Here is a 19,432-nt window from a genome sequence, read left to right as displayed (position 1 = left end):
GGCAGGAGACTAGATTTGGGGTGATCATTTGAGGTTCTCAAGGGCAATAAATGAAGAACCAGCAATGCTAAAGCCAGCAGCATCGAGAACTCCAAAACAAGGAGACTCTGTCCATTTCTAGAGGTGCTAATCCAACTCGTTGGGTCCTTTTCCTCCCAGCTCTCAGATCTCCAATTGGAGGCAAAGTGTAGATTGTTATAGGGATTCCAGACTTGAGATATTCTTGAGTGTAAGTTGCTGATAAAGCTTCAAAGAGAGTAAATCCATGTCATCACATGGGATGTTAAGACAGGAAAATGGAAGAGAAGAGCTATAAATAGGATTTCTCAGAGAGGGAAAATGTGGTGAAGTTGGGGGGTGGTGTTTAGCACCATGACAGGCTAGGCCTTAGGGACTCCCAAGAATTGGTTGTATACCGTTCTTTTCAACTCAGTTTAAACGCCTCATGTTGGGTAGTTTGATAAAAAGTTTTTTTGGGAATGTTCATGCCACAGACATTGACACTACACATTGTGGCTTCCCAGTAGGCACTAATAGTAAAGACTCCACCTGCCAATGCAGGAGATATAAGAGGCCTGTGTTCAAACCCTGAGTTGGTAAGATCCCCTGGAGGAGGGCATGGCAACTCACTCCAGTATGCTTGCCTGGAGAATCCCATGGACAGAAGAGTCCATAGGGTCATAAAGAGTTGGACATGACTGAAATGATTTAGCATGCATACATGGTGGTGTTGTCTTGAGAAGACTCCTGAGAGTTCTCTGGGCAGCAAGGAGTTCAAACCAGTTAATCCTAAAAGAAATTAGCTTTGAATATTCACTGGAAGGACTGATGCTCCCATACTTTGGAAACCTGATGCAAAGAGCCAACTCACTGGAAAAGACTCTGATGCTAGGAAAGATTGAGGGAAGGAAAAGAAGAGGGTGACAGAAGAGGAGATGGTTGGATTGCATCACTGATTCAATGCATGTAAGTTTGAGCAAACTCAGGGAGATAGTGAAGGACAGGGAAGCCTGGAGTGCTGCAGTCCATGGGATTGCAAGGAGTTGGACACGACTTAGTGACTGAACAATATCATACATTGGGAGTCAGGGTACCAGTACATTATTAAATAATGGGAACATGGACCTTAGCAATTTAGAAGGCTAGGAGGTCGTGGTCAGACTAAAAATTTTGACGATTGATATTTGTGACATGGAAGGTAATGAAAATGCCAGGCTATCTTTCTTTTGTTAGTTAGGTTAAGGTTTTGCGTTTGTTCTTATTGGCTGAAGCAGAGGCGAAGAGAATCACGTAAGTAGAGTTCAAAGCTTTTGAAGTAGATGATTTATAAACACAGCTGTTAACATTTCCAGGTAGAGGGTGGGAGATTATTCATGTAGCTGGATGCTCAATTAGTTAGATGGTACCATCAGGAAGCTGGTAAATACCATCTATGAGAAAAAGGACAGAAATTTATATTATGAACCAAAAGGACTTATTTTTATGCAAGTTGTTTCCTACTGCTGCTATAATAACTTACCATTATCTTAGTGGCTTAAAACAATGCAAATGTCTTATCTTATAATCCTGAGGTCCAGAAATCCAAAATGGATTTCATTGGGCTAAAATCAAGGTGTCGGCAGGGCTCTGTTTCTTTCTGGAAGTTTTAGTTCAGTTGCTCAGTCGTGTCCGACTCTTTGCGACCCCATGAATGGAAGCACGCCAGGCCTCCCTGTCCATCACCAACTCCCAGGGTTCACTCAGACTCACGTCCATCGAGTCAGTGATGCCATCCAGCCATCTCATCCTCGGTCACCCCCTTCTCCTCCTACCCCCAGTCCCTCCCAGCATCAGAGTTTTTTCCAATGAGTCAACTCTTCGCATCAGGTGGCCAAAGTACTGGAGTTTCAGCTTTAGCATCATTCTTTCCAAAGGAATCCCAGGGCTAATCTCCTTCAGAATGGACTGATTCGCTCTCCTTGCAATCCAAGGGACTCTCAAGAGTCTTCTCCAACACCACAGTTCAAAAGCATCAATTCTTCGGCGCTCAGCCTTCTTCACAGTCCAACTCTCACATCCATACATGACCACAGGGAAAACCATAGCCTTGACTTGACGGACCTTAGTCAGCAAAGTGATGTCTCTGCTTTTGAATGTGCTATCTAGGTTGATCATAACTTTTCTTCCGAGGAGTAAGAGTCTTTTAATTTCATGGTTGCAGTCACAATCTGCAGTGATTTTGGAGCCCCCAAAAATAAAGTCTGACACTGTTTCCACTGTTTGCCCATCTATTTCCCACGAAGTGATGGGACCAGATGCCATGATCTTCGTTTTCTGAATGTTGAGCTTTAAGCCACCTCTTTCACTTTCATCAAGAGGCTTTTTAGCTCCTCTTCACTTTCTGCCATAAGGGTGGTGTCATCTGCATATCTGAGGTTATTGATATTTCTCCCAGCAATCTTGATTCCAACTTGTGTTTCTTCCAGTCCAGCATTTCTCATGATGTACTCTGCATAGAAGTTAAATAAGCAGGGTGACAATATACAGCCTTGACGTACTCCTTTTCCTATTTGGAACCAGTCTGTTGTTCCATGTCCAGTTCTAACTGTTGCTTCCTGACCTGCATACAGATTGGGAGTGTCTATTTTCTTGGCTTCCTTTGTTTCTAAAGACTACCTTCTTTCCTTGGTTTATGGCCCTCTTCCATGGTTAAAGTCAGCAAGGTCCAGCTGAGTCTTTCTCATGGTGCTAACTCTGTGCTCTCTGTTCTGACTGTCCTGCCTCCATGTTCCCTATTTAAGGACACTTGTAATTATGCCAAGCACAGCTAAATGTCCAGGATGCTCTCCATCTCAAGGTCAGTGATATTAGTTCTATCTGCAGCCACAATTCCCCCTTACCTTATAAGAATATGCGTGTGAGTGTGTGCATGCTAAGTGGCTTCACGGACTGTAGCCACCAGGTTCCTCTGTCCATGGTATTCTCCAGGCAAGAATGGATTGCCATTTCCTTCTCTAGAGGATCTTCCCGACCTAGGAATAGAACCCACAACTCTTATGTCTCATGCATTGGCAGCTAGGTTTTTAACCAGTGACATTAATTCTCTCTGCAATCATAATTCACCTTGCCTTGTAAGAATATCTACTCACAAATTTCAGGGATTATGACATGAATATCTTATGGGCAGGGGTGGAGGAAGAAGTACTTGATAATGAATAATTTAAACCTTTATGGGAAATATTACTTTATGTCTCTTACAAAACATTTGAAATGAAAGGTTTAGTGGCAAAAGGAAGAAGCTTGTTAAAAATTTTCAGTTCTGTGGACTTCACTGGTGAAAGCTAGCTCATTTGAAGGTTGCTAAGGAGTTGCTAAGGGATATTGTATAGAGAAATATAAGTTTTGCATTATCTGTGCTGATCAATAATAAAGGAAAAAGTCTTATTTCTTTTTTCAAAGAAGGTTAAAAATAATCACAGACCATTCCCAAATGAGTGCATGGAATGTATAGATGTCCAATAAACATTTACTGAATTGCACTGAATGTCATAAATGTCCATCCCATTGGAAGATTTTTATTAATTAGCCTTGTTAAATTTTTATTAATTAGATTTCATTTTTGCTTTATTGTGGTGAGTTACCTTGGCTGTGATCATTCACCCCTCATTTATGTTCCGTGTGAGAAGGCAGGACCACTCTGAAGAGGGAAGGGGATGGGTGACAGCTTCTCTTGACACAGGCAGACAATTTTAAAACATCCCCTCAAATGACAGCACGAAGGCCATTACCTTATTATAGCTAATTAGAGAGCTGCCCTTAGACCAGAGGGTCTTCATCTGCTTTACCATGTGCATTTCTTTACTGTCTTGATGAATACTGTTCATCCGAGTAAGAAAGAACTTTGCTCGATAGAGGATAGAAAAAACTCTTTCCTTTTTATAGGTTACCCTTAACTCTATCCATTCTGCCCTGGCTGTTCCAGGATCATCCCTGTAACTCCTGTATTCAGGCCAATTCTCCTCCTGAAGCCGCTTCTGGCATCTCTACCCTTTGCTACTTGCTTTTTGGTGTCTGGTATTAACACATTGATTTCCACACCACAGATTTCATCTCTCAAAGCAGCAAACCATCTAGGTGCTATTCCACAGGAGTCCCCACTGCCCAAGTGTCAGCCAGGTGTCACAGATTCCCTCTACCCTCTCTCAGCTACATGCCACCACTAAGAACCAAAATGTATCCTCTGGCTATGGGCCCTTGTCACCTGGAGTCACCCAGTGAAAAAGTTCCCTCCCCTTCTATATTCGCTTCATGGCACCAAGAGCCAGTCTCTAAGAGAAACAGCCTTCTCTCCCCCATCTCATCTTTTACCAAGTCCCCTCCCCAGACATTTCTAGCTCTCATCTTAAGACCCCAAAGATCCCATCCATCATGAAATCAAATATGAATATGAAAGTTTCATATGAAAAAATATGACAGGGAAAAATCCAAAGACAAATTTAGGAAAAAGTTTTACTGACATGTTAAAAAAAGATATGTTTTATGGAGATGAAAAGAACAGATATTAGAAAGATTGGAGTGCCTCCCAGATTCTTGTGTAAGGCTAATAGTGGTGTGAGTGAGGCCAAGAAAAATCCCAATGATATTTTATAGTAGCAAAATCATTCTAAATTTTATCTGTAACTTTGGTAATTAATAGAAAATAGCAATTGGGAAAAAAGTTATAATGAGAGAAGGCCCATTCTACCATATATGTAACATTTTGAAATGCAAAAGCTAAAAATTGTCTCAAAACTGCTGTGAAATCAATATAGTATCATAAAATCATTTGGCTTAGTTGTCCAAGTATTTTGAAAGTAAACAAGAAATAATCTTACCCCCACAGTATAAATTTCAGATGAATAATTATTGAGGAACAAAGTAAACTGTCTTATAGTAGACACAGTTAGTGGTTTCCCTTGTTCTCTCAACCAACACAGCTTGAGCGAAATCTGAACAATTTCCAAAGGCCAGCTGCTGCATTAAGAGATTTCTCTGTCCCACCTGGTGATCGATGGAAATTCCAGGGAATGAAATTCACCTCCCATAGCAATCCCCAGCACCTCCCAGCATCTCCCAGCATCCCCAGAATCTCCCAGCATTGCCCAGCCAAGGGGTAACAGGAGAGTGTAATTATCCCAGTTCCCTAATCCTGAATTTCTCAGACTCGTAATGGGATTAAGCTCCAGGTACCTTTGCTGATAATCTGCTCAAAAGTACACACATTAGAGTCCTCTTCATCTCCACATGTCAATCCCTTACTGTCCTACCAGTGTTTTTCAGGATCACCAACCAAATCAATTAGTTTTCATAACCTGTTCTCATAGCAGCTTCTGGGGAACCCAAGTTAAGACATAGATCCTCTCCTCTGCAAAAAGGACATGAAGACACAAACGAAGGAATAATAGCCATCAGTATGAAAAATTTTGACTCACAATTATCAAAGAAATGAATAGGGAAAAGAACTAACTTTTCTCATTGATCAGATTGCCCAACATTAAAAAAACAATCCTCTGAGTTATGAAGACTACATAGAGGGACTTCCTTCATACTTTACTGATGAGAACTTGCATGAATAATACCATGAAAGAAACAGATTTGGCAGAATACAGAGTGGATGCCCTTTTGCTCATTGGTTCCACTATTATCACTTCTTTATTCATTTATTCCCCAAATTAAATTAATTAAAATGTCACTTGCTTCACAGCAAGCTTAATGCTAATTAAGATCAGAGAAGAGAGGAACCCAAATCCAGCCTCTCAAACTGTTCATTATATTATGAGAAATTGGTAAGCATGGGGGGAGGGGCAGGGTGAATAAAGGAAAAGGCAAAATGTTCCCCAGAGTCTCCTTCCTTCCTGTTTCATTTCTCTTGGCCCTGATGTTGTGCTGGACTCAAGGACCTGGCTCTGATGCTCACCATTGCTTAAGTTTTGGCCTCCCGTTCTCTTTGGCCAGTTTTCAGATCTTGACTCTTCCTGAGCTATGATATTACATTTCTGACAATGGCCTACCTCTTCTTTCCCTAATATCTGACTTGGATCTCATCCAGTTTTCAATGTTACACTTTTCACAGGTCAGTGATAATCCATTCTATTTTGTGACTCATTATCACCCAGACTATCACTCCATTTACTGGAATAGACTACCTTGTTCCCTGCCTGCAAATCATGTGCTGACTGCACTATTTTGCAATTCATGTCCTCAATAGTGCCTGAAGATAAGTAAAACTAAAGGACTTTATACATACATAGTCCAGAGTATAGAATGAGCTGTTCTTAAATGCTAGGTATCTGTTTCACTTTCCTGCAAGAATTCATTCTACAGTATGAACATCACAAATAGAGGGTAAGACACACAATTTGTTTGCTTTTTCTTACTTACATTTTTTTTATAATGGGAACATTTTATGTTTGAATTTTTTTACAGATAACAAATGACATTAACAAATAAAAATCTAACATTGTCACCCCAAGACATTCATTATAAGGACTTTTAAAGATGCTTCCAAACCTTCCTAGGTTCTTAAAGAGGAGAGTGAAATTTTGCTGAGTCTCAGCTTACGAAATGATGGGTTTACTTGTAGCAGCCACACATACCAGGGATTCTCTAGTGCTTGACCAACTGGCCATCCGCCAAGGTGTTCTAGTGTCTACAGGGAGGTGCAGAGATGTCACTGAGCTAGATTTACTGATGTACTCACAGCTGATGACCAGAATTACTGCTGATATTCTGTTTAAGAATGCCAGGGAGTTGGGCTCCAAATTTAGACTGGTGAAGAGAAATGTACATATCAGTCTCAAAGGACATTAATTCCAAAAAAGAAAGAGGGAATAAATGTTAAGAAAATAAAACTTAAATTTATTTCCAGGCAGTTACAAGTGAAATTTACTTTTCATTATATGTAAAATAATCTGTCATATTTAACAGTATATAAACTGTGAAATAAAGCACATCCACCATACTGGTAAAAATGTAATCTCTTTGGATTAGTGATGGATTTGTGGGACCAGAATTTAGGCAATTTCCACACTGAATGTGTGTCATTCGGCAGACTGGTACAAGTCTCACTTCAGTTTTCAAAACATTTAATGTACTGATTTGAGGCTATCTTAATTTGCAAGTTTCAATAATCAGCCTGACATTGTATGGATCCATATGTGTAATCTGGAGAAGGAAATGGCAATCCACTCCAGTATGTTTGCCTAGGATATCCCATGGACAGAAGAGCCTGGTGGGCTACAGTCCATGGGGTCTCAAAGAGTCAGCCACGACTGAGGGACTATGGCTATTACTACTATACATAATTAGGTGTCATCTTCTCTGGTTCCCCACACCCTATAGTTTCTCCTCACTCTGCGGCTTACATTTTAGGCCATAAAGAGGACTTGGTCACTGATGAAGTTTTAACTTAGTACTTTGCTCCATTATTGGGAAATACCCTTGCAATAAAGATTTAAGTGGTGGAAAAGTAATAAACTCAATTTGACTACCATATCAATTAATAAACAAAATTTAAAAAATGAAAGTATGTCATCCTAATTTAATGTAGAATGATCAAAACTCTCAAAACTTCTTTGACTTCACGTTTCAATATATGACACTCTGTGTGTGTGTGTGTGTGTGTGTGTGTGTGTGTGTGTGTATGTATAGATCTTTCCCATTGTGGCTGTAATGGAACTATATAATTTGAGTCACTTTTACAGATTGTAAATGCTTTGGGAGATATTTGACGCTGTATGTCAAAGAAAGTATTTTTCAGCTACTAGAAATAAAATATGAATGTCTTATATTTACATAGATCATCTGCTTTCCAGTTATTTTCAATGAGCTACATGAAATTTATGTTTACAGTGTATGTATAAAGCAAAAGGAATCAGCAAACCCCAAATTTCATTTTCCAAATGCAACAGAGTGGAATCAGAAATTTGCTAGAGGTCAAAAATCGTGTGGTTTAACAGGAACATGGATAAGTGTTTCCCTTGCTGCCTCTTTGTGCTTTTCAGTATAGGTGACCTTGAAAGAAGTAATCTGCTGCTGACAGAATTTTTTAATATGAATAATGAATATTTATTGGTTTTCCAGATAACATTTTAGCAAATCAGCTCTGAATGAGACAGTTATTTACTTTCCAGTGAGGATAACCTCTGCATATGATTTTTCGTACCTTGTAATTATAGTCTGCATGTGATGAGTTCATTTTAACCATGTGTCATTTAGTTGTTTATTAGTAATATTGTTTCAGTCCAGCAATTCAATTAACTGTACATATCATTGGCGATTTCTAGTGATTTCCTATTTTTAAAAATGAGAAACGGTACCTGGCTTGTGTATTTTAAAGTACCAGAGGAAATAAAAAGGTTTACAAGATGAAGTTACTCTATTTTGTACAAGACACTAAGAAGGGGATCAAATGCATTTGTGATGACTTAAAAACATAAGTGGAAGCTCCTGAGAAAAGAGAGTCATCATACTGGACTCTATAGTATATCAACTATAACAATAAAGCACCCACTGATGTACTGATCGAAAATTTGCAGAACACTTTGTAGGCCTAATGTTATTGAATCCACAGTGCTAGATAGTAACCAAGGAAAGATGAGGACAGTCTGCCCTGGTACGAGCAATAAAGGCCTCTCCCCTTTATTGGTGATTTTCATGATTTAGAATGAATCTCTACAGGAATGTGAAGCCAATATCCAGCACTTGAAAAAAAAAAAAAGTATTATTCCTAAATTCTGGAAAAGACAGGCAGAAAGTCTTTTCCATTAAAGTCATGAGCCCACAGCCCACCCTCATATCATTTACAATATTAATTGCAAAATATCGAAATCATCAGTACATTATATTTAGACATAGGCCATAGTAGCCCATACTAGCAAATGGAGCAGTGGTCTAGACGATAATATCACAAGACAGAATGGGTAACCACTGAATTGTGAGAAGACTGACATTGAAAACTGGGTGAGATCCAAGTCAGACATTTGGGAAAGCATTGGTGGGTCAATGGCAGAAATGCAATGTCACAGCTCGGGAAGAGTCAAGATTTAGAAACAAGCCAAGAGAAGGAGACGCCAAGATGTAAGTCATATGGCATCAATGGTGCATCAGTGCTCATTAGTGGTGAGCCTTCAGGCCTGAGCATTGGGGCCAAGAAGAATGTATGAAGTAGAAAGGGAAGAGAATCCAGGGAACTTTTGTCTATTCCTTCATTAATCCTGCCTTTTTCACTCTGACCAGTGTCTCTAGAAATGTAACTAACACTCTGAGAGTCTGAACTTAGGTTTCCCTCCTTTCTCCTTTTATACTTAGTTCAAAGGATGGAATTAATTAAAATATTTTCTAATGTACTAGGTATAATTTTCAAAGAAATCAATAAAGAATATATAGAGGTTTAGTTCAGTTCGGTCGCTCAGTCGTGTCCGACTCTTTGCGACCCCGTGAATCACAGCACGCCAGGCCTCCCTGTCCATCACCAACTCCCAGGGTTCACTCAGACTCACATCCATCGAGTCCGTGATGCCATCCAACCATCTCATCCTCAGTCGTCCCCTTCTCCTCCTGCCCCCAATCTCTCCCAGCATCAGAATCTTTTCCAATGAGTCAACTCTTCGCATCAGGTGGCCAAAGTACTGGAGTTTCAGCTTTAGCATCATTCCTTCCAAAGAAATCCCAGGGCTGATCTCCTTCAGAATGGACTGGTTGGATCTCCTTGCAGTCCAAGGGACTCTCAAGAGTCTTCTCCAACACCACAGTTCAAAAGCATCAATTCTTTGGCGCTCAGCCTTCTTCACAGTCCAACTCTCACATCCATACATGACCACTGGAAAAACCATAGCCTTGACTAGACGGACCTTAGTCGGCAAAGTAATGTCTCTGCTTTTTAATATACTATCTAGGTTGGTCATAACTTTTCTTCCGAGGAGTAAGCGTCTCTTAATTTCGTGGCTGCAGTCACCATCTGCAGTGATTTTGGAGCCCCAAAAAATAAAGGCTGACACTGTTTCCACTGTTTGCCCATCTATTTCCCATGAAGTGATGGGACCAGATGCCACGATCTTCGTTTTCTGAATGTTGAGCTTTAAGCCAGCTTTTTCACTCTCCTCTGGATATGCCAAATTGAACAGCATAAACATTTTTGAAAATAATATATGTGTATGTATTTTTGCCAAATATCTTTTATTGAACAATTATTTATTAATTTCTTTCATTTTTTAGTGTTTGGCTGTCCTGGATCTTCATTGTTACATGGGCTTCTCCTAGTTGTGGTGCATGGGCTTCTCATTGTGGTTGTGTCTCCTGTTGCAGACAGACTTTAGTAGTTGTAGCACATGGGTTCAGTAGTTGTGGCCCCTGGGCTCTAGAATGCAGACTCAGTAGTTGTGGCTCACAGACTTAGGTGCTCTGCAGCATGTGGGATCTTCCCAGAACAGGGATCACACCCGTGTCTCCTGTATTGATAGGCAGATTCTTCACCACTGAACCAGAAGGGAAGCCCATCAGATATCCTTCTTTGATGACTATATTAAACTGTATTTTCATTAACAGAGTATGGGAGAATTCTTTGAATATACTGTTAATTACACTGACTTTTGTTTCTTAATTTTGGACAAACTAAGAGAAAAATAGGATCTTTATTAAATGTTCATTTCTTTAAAAACCATAAAAGAAAGTTGTTTGCTTGTTTCTTCATACTTTTCTTCTGCTTCTTCTTTTTAACTGATTGTGTGCAAGGAAAAGCTTATCCAAGAAGCCTGTGCTGAGAGACCAGCCAACTTCCTAACGCTTTAACCACGGTAGTAACATGGCCAGCATTCACTATTTAGATGAATCACTGACATCTGGGCAGAGGATGAAGTCAAGACCTGTGAGGATACTGAGACTGGCTGATACCACATCAAATACTTTCAGTTCAGTTCCGTTCAGTTCAGTCGCTCAGTCACATCCAACTCTTTGTGACTTCATGGACTGCAGCATGCCAGGCCTCCCTGTCCATCACCAGCTCCCGGAGTTTACTCAAACTCATGTCCATTGAGTCGGTGATGCCATCCAACCATCTCATCCTCTGTCATCCCCTTCTCCCCCTGCCTTCAAACTTTCCCAACATCAGGGTCTTTTCAAATGAGTCAGCTCTTCACATCAGGTGGCCAAAGTGTTGGAGTTTCAACTTCAGCATCAGCCCTTCCAATGAACACTCAGGATTGATCTCTTTTAGGATGGACTGGTTGGATCTCCTTGCAGTCCAAGGGACTCTCAAGAGTCTTCTCCAACACCACAGTTCAAAAGTATCAATTTTTCAGCACTCAACTTTCTTTATAGTCCAACCCTCACATCCATACATGACTACTGGAAAAAACATAGCCTTGACTAGATGGACCTTTGTTGGCAAAGTAATGTCTCTGCTTTATAATATGCTGTCTAAGTTATATACTTTAGGCTGCTATAAAATGAAGCTATAGGGCTGTCTGAAACAATTTTATAGCATATTAGGTCAAAACCAAGCTCTGGTGCATGGCAAAGTGCATGTGTGTGCCAGGGGTGGGGGAGAAGTATCATGTTTTGTGATGTGTATATTTGTTTTTTATAGTTATTATCAAGGTGTGTGTGTGGGGGGGGTTGTTTGTTTGTTTCTTATTGGACTTTTCATGAAAGTGGTATTTGAGTAGAAGCAATGAGTTTGATGGGTAATCTTGGGAAATCTTAGTCTGAAAGAAGGAAAGGGAGACAGAGTGATGAGGAGAGCTGACAAGAGTTCTATTTTTGAGTAGGTTTCCCTTTCAAGCCATCCAACTTAGGGACTGGGGAGTGGCCATCCTATGGTGAGGAGCTGTAGTGGGATGGGATTCCCTCCCTGCCACTTGCAGCCTGCTCTGAGTGTTTTGCTTAAAGGAGAAGCAGGTGTGGGTTTCACACCCATGATATCAGCCCAGTCAAGTGGGCAAAGCATCAACAGTGTCTCCTGCAATGAGGTTTGTTGTTTTTGAGGTTGTGTAATAAAACTCTGGGATTGGGGGCAGGAGGAGAAGGAGATGACAGAGGATAAGATGGACATCAACTCAATGAACGTGAGTTTGAGTGAACTCCAAGAGTTGGTGATGGACAGGGAGGCCTGGCGTGCTGCAATTCATGGGGTCGCAAAGAGTCGGACATGACTGAGCGACTGAACTGAACTGAACTGAATAAACCTTTTAATTTTGAGGATTATTTCTTCATTTTCCTGGCAACTACGTTTCCTAATTTATATTTATTTCTTGTTCTTATTCCTTTTTATGAACCATTTAAAAATAATGTGATTTTTTTCTTCATTTAGCCCATTACTCTTATACTTTAAAAAAATTTCCTGTTAAGAGATATAATTAATGTTCACCAATGTTTCAAATTAGTTTTATTTTTTTAATTTAGTTTTCAAAAATCTGTAAGAAAACAAAATAACTGGAGTGTGTGTCATATTCTGGCTGCAAGTATTGAACATATTTAAATATATGTTAATAAGTTAGGCATTTGTGAGTTGCATAATCTGCAAATACTCCCCCTCTTTTCCCTTCCTAGTGGCAACTAGAGGTTTTTTCATTAGCTCTTTGGATAAAGCAATGCTCTCTCCACAAGGATGGGAATGAGGAAGCCATTAACCATCCCTTCTTGCACCCATCTAGCAATTACGGTGATGAAGCTAGAGAACTAAACCAACACAAGGAAAACTGCACCGATTACAGGTGAATGGACACAGAGCCTTAAATGGGTTGTGGCTATTCCACTGCATCAATGACATCATTCAATAATTCCTTCCAATCCTTCCCTCCTATTGTTTGGAGAAAAAATTTGAGGTTCAATTGACAAGTAACATCATATTAGTTTCAGGTGTACAATATAAAGATTCTGTTTGGAGCAATTATTTAGCTTTCTTTGACTTCAACACGGAGCCCTGATTAAACTGAATATATGTACTTTTTGTTAGGATTGTATTAGGTGCATTTTTAGCTGGAAAGGAAAATCCTTCTTTGAACACCAAGTCCCATTAGTCTTTGGAAACATACAAGTCTCCATGACATGCAGGTTTCACTGAAGGATGAGGGCACTTAAAGAATGACCATAAAGGGACTTCCCTGGAGAGCCAGCAGTTAAGAATCCCCAATTTCAACGCAGGGGGCACCAGTTCCTTCCCTTTTTAGCAAACTAGGATCCCACATACTGTGAGGTGAGCCCCCCAAAAAAAGAATGACAAGTAAGAGAATCCCTCTCAGAATAGGGCTTTAATAATATATATGCTTTATTATGAATGCAGTAAATAAAAATATCTTCTGAAAAGTGAAAGTGAAAGTCGGTCATTCAGTCATGTCCTACTCTTTGCGACCCCATGGTCTATACAAACCATGGAATTCTCCAGGCCAGAAAGAATTCTGGCCTGGAGTGGGTAGCCTTTCCCTTCTCCAAGGGATCCTTCCAACCCAGGGACTGAACCCAGGTCTCCTGCATTCTTTACCAGCTGGGCCACAATGGAAGATCCAAAATATCTTCTAGTGAATTCAATACTTTTGAGATGTTGAATGAAAATATTACAAATTATCTGTAATAGCAATATAATTTGAAAATATCTGTGATTCCTACTGTACCAAATGTCTAGGAATACTGCCAACTTTATGGTGTATGGGAGAAGGGTATTTTATTTACAACAGAAGGAAATGCTAGCTTCTAAATAAACATCAGTCATGAGAGGGACTTCCCTGGTGGTCCAGTGGCTAAGACTCCACACTCCTAATATAGGGATCCAGGTTCAATCCCTCGTCATCAAAGTAGATCTCACATGCCACAACTAAGACCCAGTCCAGCCAAATAAATAAATATTTAAAAGTGATTAGTCACAAGAAAGCCATTAATATAATGTTTTCAACCCAAATGTATAGATTTCTTGAATTCTATCCATTGATTCAGGTTCAGAACTGCTATGTAAAACTCTAATCCAGCATTCTGAATATTTGAAGGAGGTAGGAAGGAAATAAAGAAGAAAGTCATTCTGCCTTCTCAAGAAATAACAGATTTAAATTCAATTTGTACATGTTTTCTGAGTACCCACTATGTGCAGGGCATTTGTTTAGATATGTGGTCAAAGGGAAGAATAGTTTACTTAGAGTACAATTAGACCAAAGAACAATTTTCATACTGCCAGCTTTACAACAGAATTTCAACTGCTCCCAGAGGGAGTCCAGTTTCAATTATTTAGACTTACTTTTGATCTAGTTTAACTAACCTACTTTCATGGGGCCTGGGGTTGGAAGAGGGAGAGAAATGCAAAGGATAAGACTGTTCTATAGGGCACTTTCATGATAATTCAAAACCCCTAACTGATTCATCAAAGATTACCAAAATGCAAGGTTCTTAAGCAGTAGTAAATATTTAAAGCTCTGATGGAAGCGGAATTAGAAGCAGGAATTAAGTCGTCTAATCCTTTCACCTGCCCTGATGCTGTGGGAGGGTTTAATGAGAGAACCCCTTGGATATTTGCTGATGGTGTATTTGTGTGCTACCCTCCCATTACTGAACACATGGAGAGAGTAATTTTTCAAATTGACATTTACTTTTGAAAATGCTTTAATGTGTTAAAATAAATCCAGCAAATGTAAAGAAACCATTATTTTAAAGGAGATGAGCAGCAATAAGCTGAATCACTCCATGAGAATAATTTTATCTTTGCAAATGTCTTCTGTATATCATCTAAAAGCTTTTGTTAAAAATAAACCCTTGAGGAACTAACGCAAATTCCTTTTTTTTCCCCCTAACATGTATACATCCTCAAAATTCTAGAACTAAGAAAAAAATTTGACCAGAGTACTGGTCACTGTGTTCTTTTCCAAGATGAGTTGCCATTAATTTGACAAATTGTTTCTTAAAACAGCCCAGTATTCAGAGAAATAGGACACGGGTGGGTGCATTTAGCAGAGCCTGGCTATTCAGAATTAATAACTCACTCTCCAGGCTCAGATTTAGTGTCTCCACTATCAGAAGGATAGTAAGATGCTAATCTCCCAGCCCTGATTCCAGTACTGACCATCAATCTGCATTTCAACTATGGAACCACACAGAGGTGAAGAGAGGGGTCAGAATGAAAATCGACTCTTCCTTTTACCAGCTGAATGCCCTTGAGCAAGAGCCTTATCCTCACAAAGACTCAGTTTATATATCTGCAAAATGGAGCTGATAGCCTTTCTTCAGGGGCTCTTAATGAGCAACAAATGATATAATATATTTGAAAGGTTATATTATAAGCTATAAAATATAAGAGATTGATTGGTATAACTTATATTAACACTCCTTTCCTTCTTTTTTTCTAATTTTTAAGATCAGTGGGGCAGGTGAAACAAAATCAAGCAGCTTAGAAAGGACAGACATCTCTCAAGTACATATGTTATACCTAAAAAGGAATACTTAGAAAGGAATCTAAAACTCGATATGTGCTCTTCTGAGGATCAATGAATTCATTTCCGAAGACTGTAGGCTAATGACAAGAGATTTTCTCACCCTAGTAAGAGTCCTAAAGATCATGAGGGCTTGGATGGCCTTATGGTACAAAGAAATGGCCCTTTAAAACAATCCAGGGAATTCCCTGTCAGTCCAGTGGTTAAGATTCTATGCCTCCACTGCAGCAGGTACAGGTTCAATCTCCGGTTAGGGAACTAAGATCCCACATGCCACACAGTGCAGCCAAAAAAAAATTAACAAACAATGAAACAATTCAACAACAAACACATACATTTGACAAAGAACTAGTCTCCAGTATAAATAAAACACTCCTAGAACTGAATAATAAGAAAACATATACTGAATGTAAATGGACAAGAGGTTAAACATACATATCACCAAAAAAAAATACAAATCAAAAGTAAACACAAGAAAAAATTTCCCACACCATTAGTCATCAGACACATGAAATTAAGACAAACACATAAAATAGTACTATGCACTCATCTAAAAGGCTAAAATGTAAGAATTACTTACAAAACCAATCTCTACCAAGAACGTAAGACAACCAGAATTCTTATACATTTCTGGAAGGGACATGAAATTATGGGATTATTACAAACCACCATTCTGAAACCATAAACAGCCCAGTCGCCATCAATATCCCTGGAGAAGGAAATGACAACCCATTGCAGTATCCTTGCCTGGAAAATCCCACAGACAGAGGAGCCTAGTGGGCTACAGCTCATGAGGTCCCAGAGTTGGACACAACTGTAGCAACTTAGCATGCATGCATGCATAGGGATATCTGTTCATTATGAAATGCGTCAAAAATAGAACAGAGAAATGGATAGAGAAGCAACAAAAGTAAGATGCAATGTAGAAAATCTAGGAGTTGGGTATATCAGTATTTCCTGTAATCTTTTTTCCAATTTCTTTATCTATGTATTTGAAATTTTTCATGATAAAATTTTGGGAAAAAAAGTAAAAACATATCTAGCTATGCCACCAACGGTGAGTATTCTTATAAGAAGGTTCTTATTTGCAGGATGTGGTAAAGTTATATCTTCAGCCTGTAAAGCTTGAGACAAAGCCAGACATCAAAATACAGCGGAGGGACAGTAGCTCTTTCACTAATTATGAGCCGCTTAAATGTTTTAATGGCCCTCTAACTCTCAGAGTTCTTATTTGGAGAAGTTAAGAGTCCTGATGATTGCACTCCACCAGAAGCCATGGTGATATTTCCATTAACCTAAGGCTGAGACTATCACCCAGTACTTTCAGGGAGCAAGTGGAAAAATTGAGTGATGTGCACAAAACTAATCCTTCCATCATTGGGATTCAGTTACTATTCTAGAGTGGCGCCCTTGGGGACTCTCTATAACACATTTTGTGTCCAAGGGTGAGAGGTCACAGAAGAGCTACAACAATCTTAAATAGGCGAGAGAGCCTACCAGTGAACAGAACCCTCAAAATTGAAAGTGTGGGTGAACCCTGGGCTTAGAACACTGACCAAGGCTGAAGGAATGAAAGAATAGAGGAGGGAGGAAGCTGCAGACATCCCTCCTGGCCTTTTAATCACTTGACTATCCCCTGTATGTTAGCTTTCTTTGCCAGCTTTCCTCTGGACGTTTGCTATAATGGTCCACAATGACAGCCAATGGGCTGAATCCAGCAGAAGATGGCTCATACAGTGTCCTGTTTCATTTTAAAATTTTAATTTAAAATGTCTTCCACTTAAAACACTGTCTTGTTCAAACAGACTGCATTTCTCACATCTGTCTTACACCTGTCCAGATTTACACATGTATATTACCTCCTTAACCTCTATACAAAATTGGATTTACCACCACTTCTTTGAAATACTGCCTTGCCTTTTTTTTCCCTTTTTTTTTTTTTGTCTCCCCATTCACTATAGCAGTTGATCCACTTGTCGTCAGCTTAAAATTATCTTTTCTTATTGTTTTTGTTCAATTATTGGTAGATTTATATGTACGGTTTATTTCAAGCCTTGCAGAACTCAGAGGTTGTAAACAGTCAGACTAACTTAGGACCATGTGGAGACGTCTCCTCTAGCTGCAGCCGGTGGTGTGTTATGTGGGTGCCATCTTGTCAGTGTGGAATGAGTACGTTCATGGCAGAACACATGGTTCTACTTGTCATCTCTTTTGGATGGATAAACCAATCCAGTAAAACATCTGTCTCCTTTGGGAAATATAAGTAAGTGAGCCCCGAAAAGGTGGATTTCTAGAACTTCAATTTTATCCTTAAAACTCTTGGACTTTGGCTTCCTCTGGGACAAATTGTATATCTTAGTCTTAGAAAAACTGGGACCAAAAGTGACTCCTTGACTGGGGAGAAAAACATCCTTACTAACTCATTTCCTAATAAATCTGTGCACTAAAAAGCCATGAGCAAAGATAAGCATGTGCCTCTTCTTTGACACCTGAACAAGATTCCATAAATATGTAGTTCATGTGTTCATGTATATGTATCAGCTGAGTATTATATCAAATGCATGTCACTTCCATAAATATGTAGTCCATGTGTTCATGTATGTGTATCAGCTGAGTATTATATCAAATGCATGTCACTGTGTGTGTTTAGAGCAAGCCAAGTACTCTGGATTCAGCCAGTGTTTACAGGAACTCTGCTTTGGCATAACCCTGTCCTAGATGCTGAGGACACCAACTACTCCTATTAAATATTCAGTAAATTTGAATGAGCAACTTTCCATAAGCATATCTTAGATCACATTTAGATGTTACCCTGAACTTTATACTTTACCTTGTAGAGCTCTCAAAAACTTGAGGGGTAAATAGTTAGAATTAAGAAGTCTCATACTTTTATGAGAGAAGTACTATAGTTGGGTATATGGAGATCATGCACTCTGCCATCCTGACTTTATAGATGCAAAACCCATTAAAGGCAAAATATGCCAGAATATGTACTTGACAACTTTAAGAAAGTTAAGTCTTCAATTCTGTCAGAATGAAAACAGTGGTCAGGCATACAGAATAATTCACATCTTCAACTTAGTTGGAAAAAAAAATCTGTTATACAAGAAAAATCTTAATCAATATTTTCTTAAAATCAAATGCCATGTGGACAGGGGCATTAACATACTTATTACGAAACCAGGAAAAGGTTGATGTTTAACTATTCAGTTCAAAATAATTAGCCTCCAAGAAGCTGTGATTTAGAAACACTGCCCATAACTCTCATTAACTTTAATTGAGTTTACAGTGCTTGTAGAAAGGAAAAGCATAGCATTGCCTTTTAAAATTAAATTTAGGGTGAACTCAAGAATTATTAACCTCTTGTTGACCTGGTTTTTCTCCTGAAACTATTCTCACAATTTGCTTATGATCATTTCACTTCATTAACTTTTATACTTTTTATTTATTTACTTATTTATTTCATTTTATTTATTGCCACTACATTTTTATCCTTTAAGGACTCCTCCGTTACAGATCTCTAAAATTATTTTTGAATGGCTCTTATTTCCCAGTCGCCCTATTTCTTCCTAAGTCAGCCTTTGTCATTATCATTATGTACCTGTTTCTCCCAGTCTGTTCTTCGCCTGGAGTCCACTGTTGTTGTTCACACTTCCTGATTATTTCCCAAATGAGATCCTTGCCAAATATTAATAAGTCTAATTTTCTGACACTTTACTCTAGCTTCTCCAAAGAGAGAGTTGCTTTTTTTTCATGTAAGATATATAGCATTTTAAGTGTGATAGAAGAAAATCTAAATTGAAACCTGGACCTTAAGTTGGAAGAATTATCAAATAAAACAATCTTGGGAGGGCAAGATGCTAATATTATAGGGAGACAAAACAAATAGGTGGGGGAGAAGAGATTCCACTGTCACTTTCCATAATACACACACTCTCTTTACCCAAATCTTTTGATCCTCTTGGTTCTCTTCGAATGTGGCTAAACAGGTATTTCCCCTCAATGTG

Source organism: Ovis canadensis, chromosome 2, assembly GCF_042477335.2.
Source record: "Ovis canadensis isolate MfBH-ARS-UI-01 breed Bighorn chromosome 2, ARS-UI_OviCan_v2, whole genome shotgun sequence".
Lineage (NCBI taxonomy): Eukaryota > Metazoa > Chordata > Mammalia > Artiodactyla > Bovidae > Ovis > Ovis canadensis.
This window is presented reverse-complemented; position numbering follows the sequence as displayed.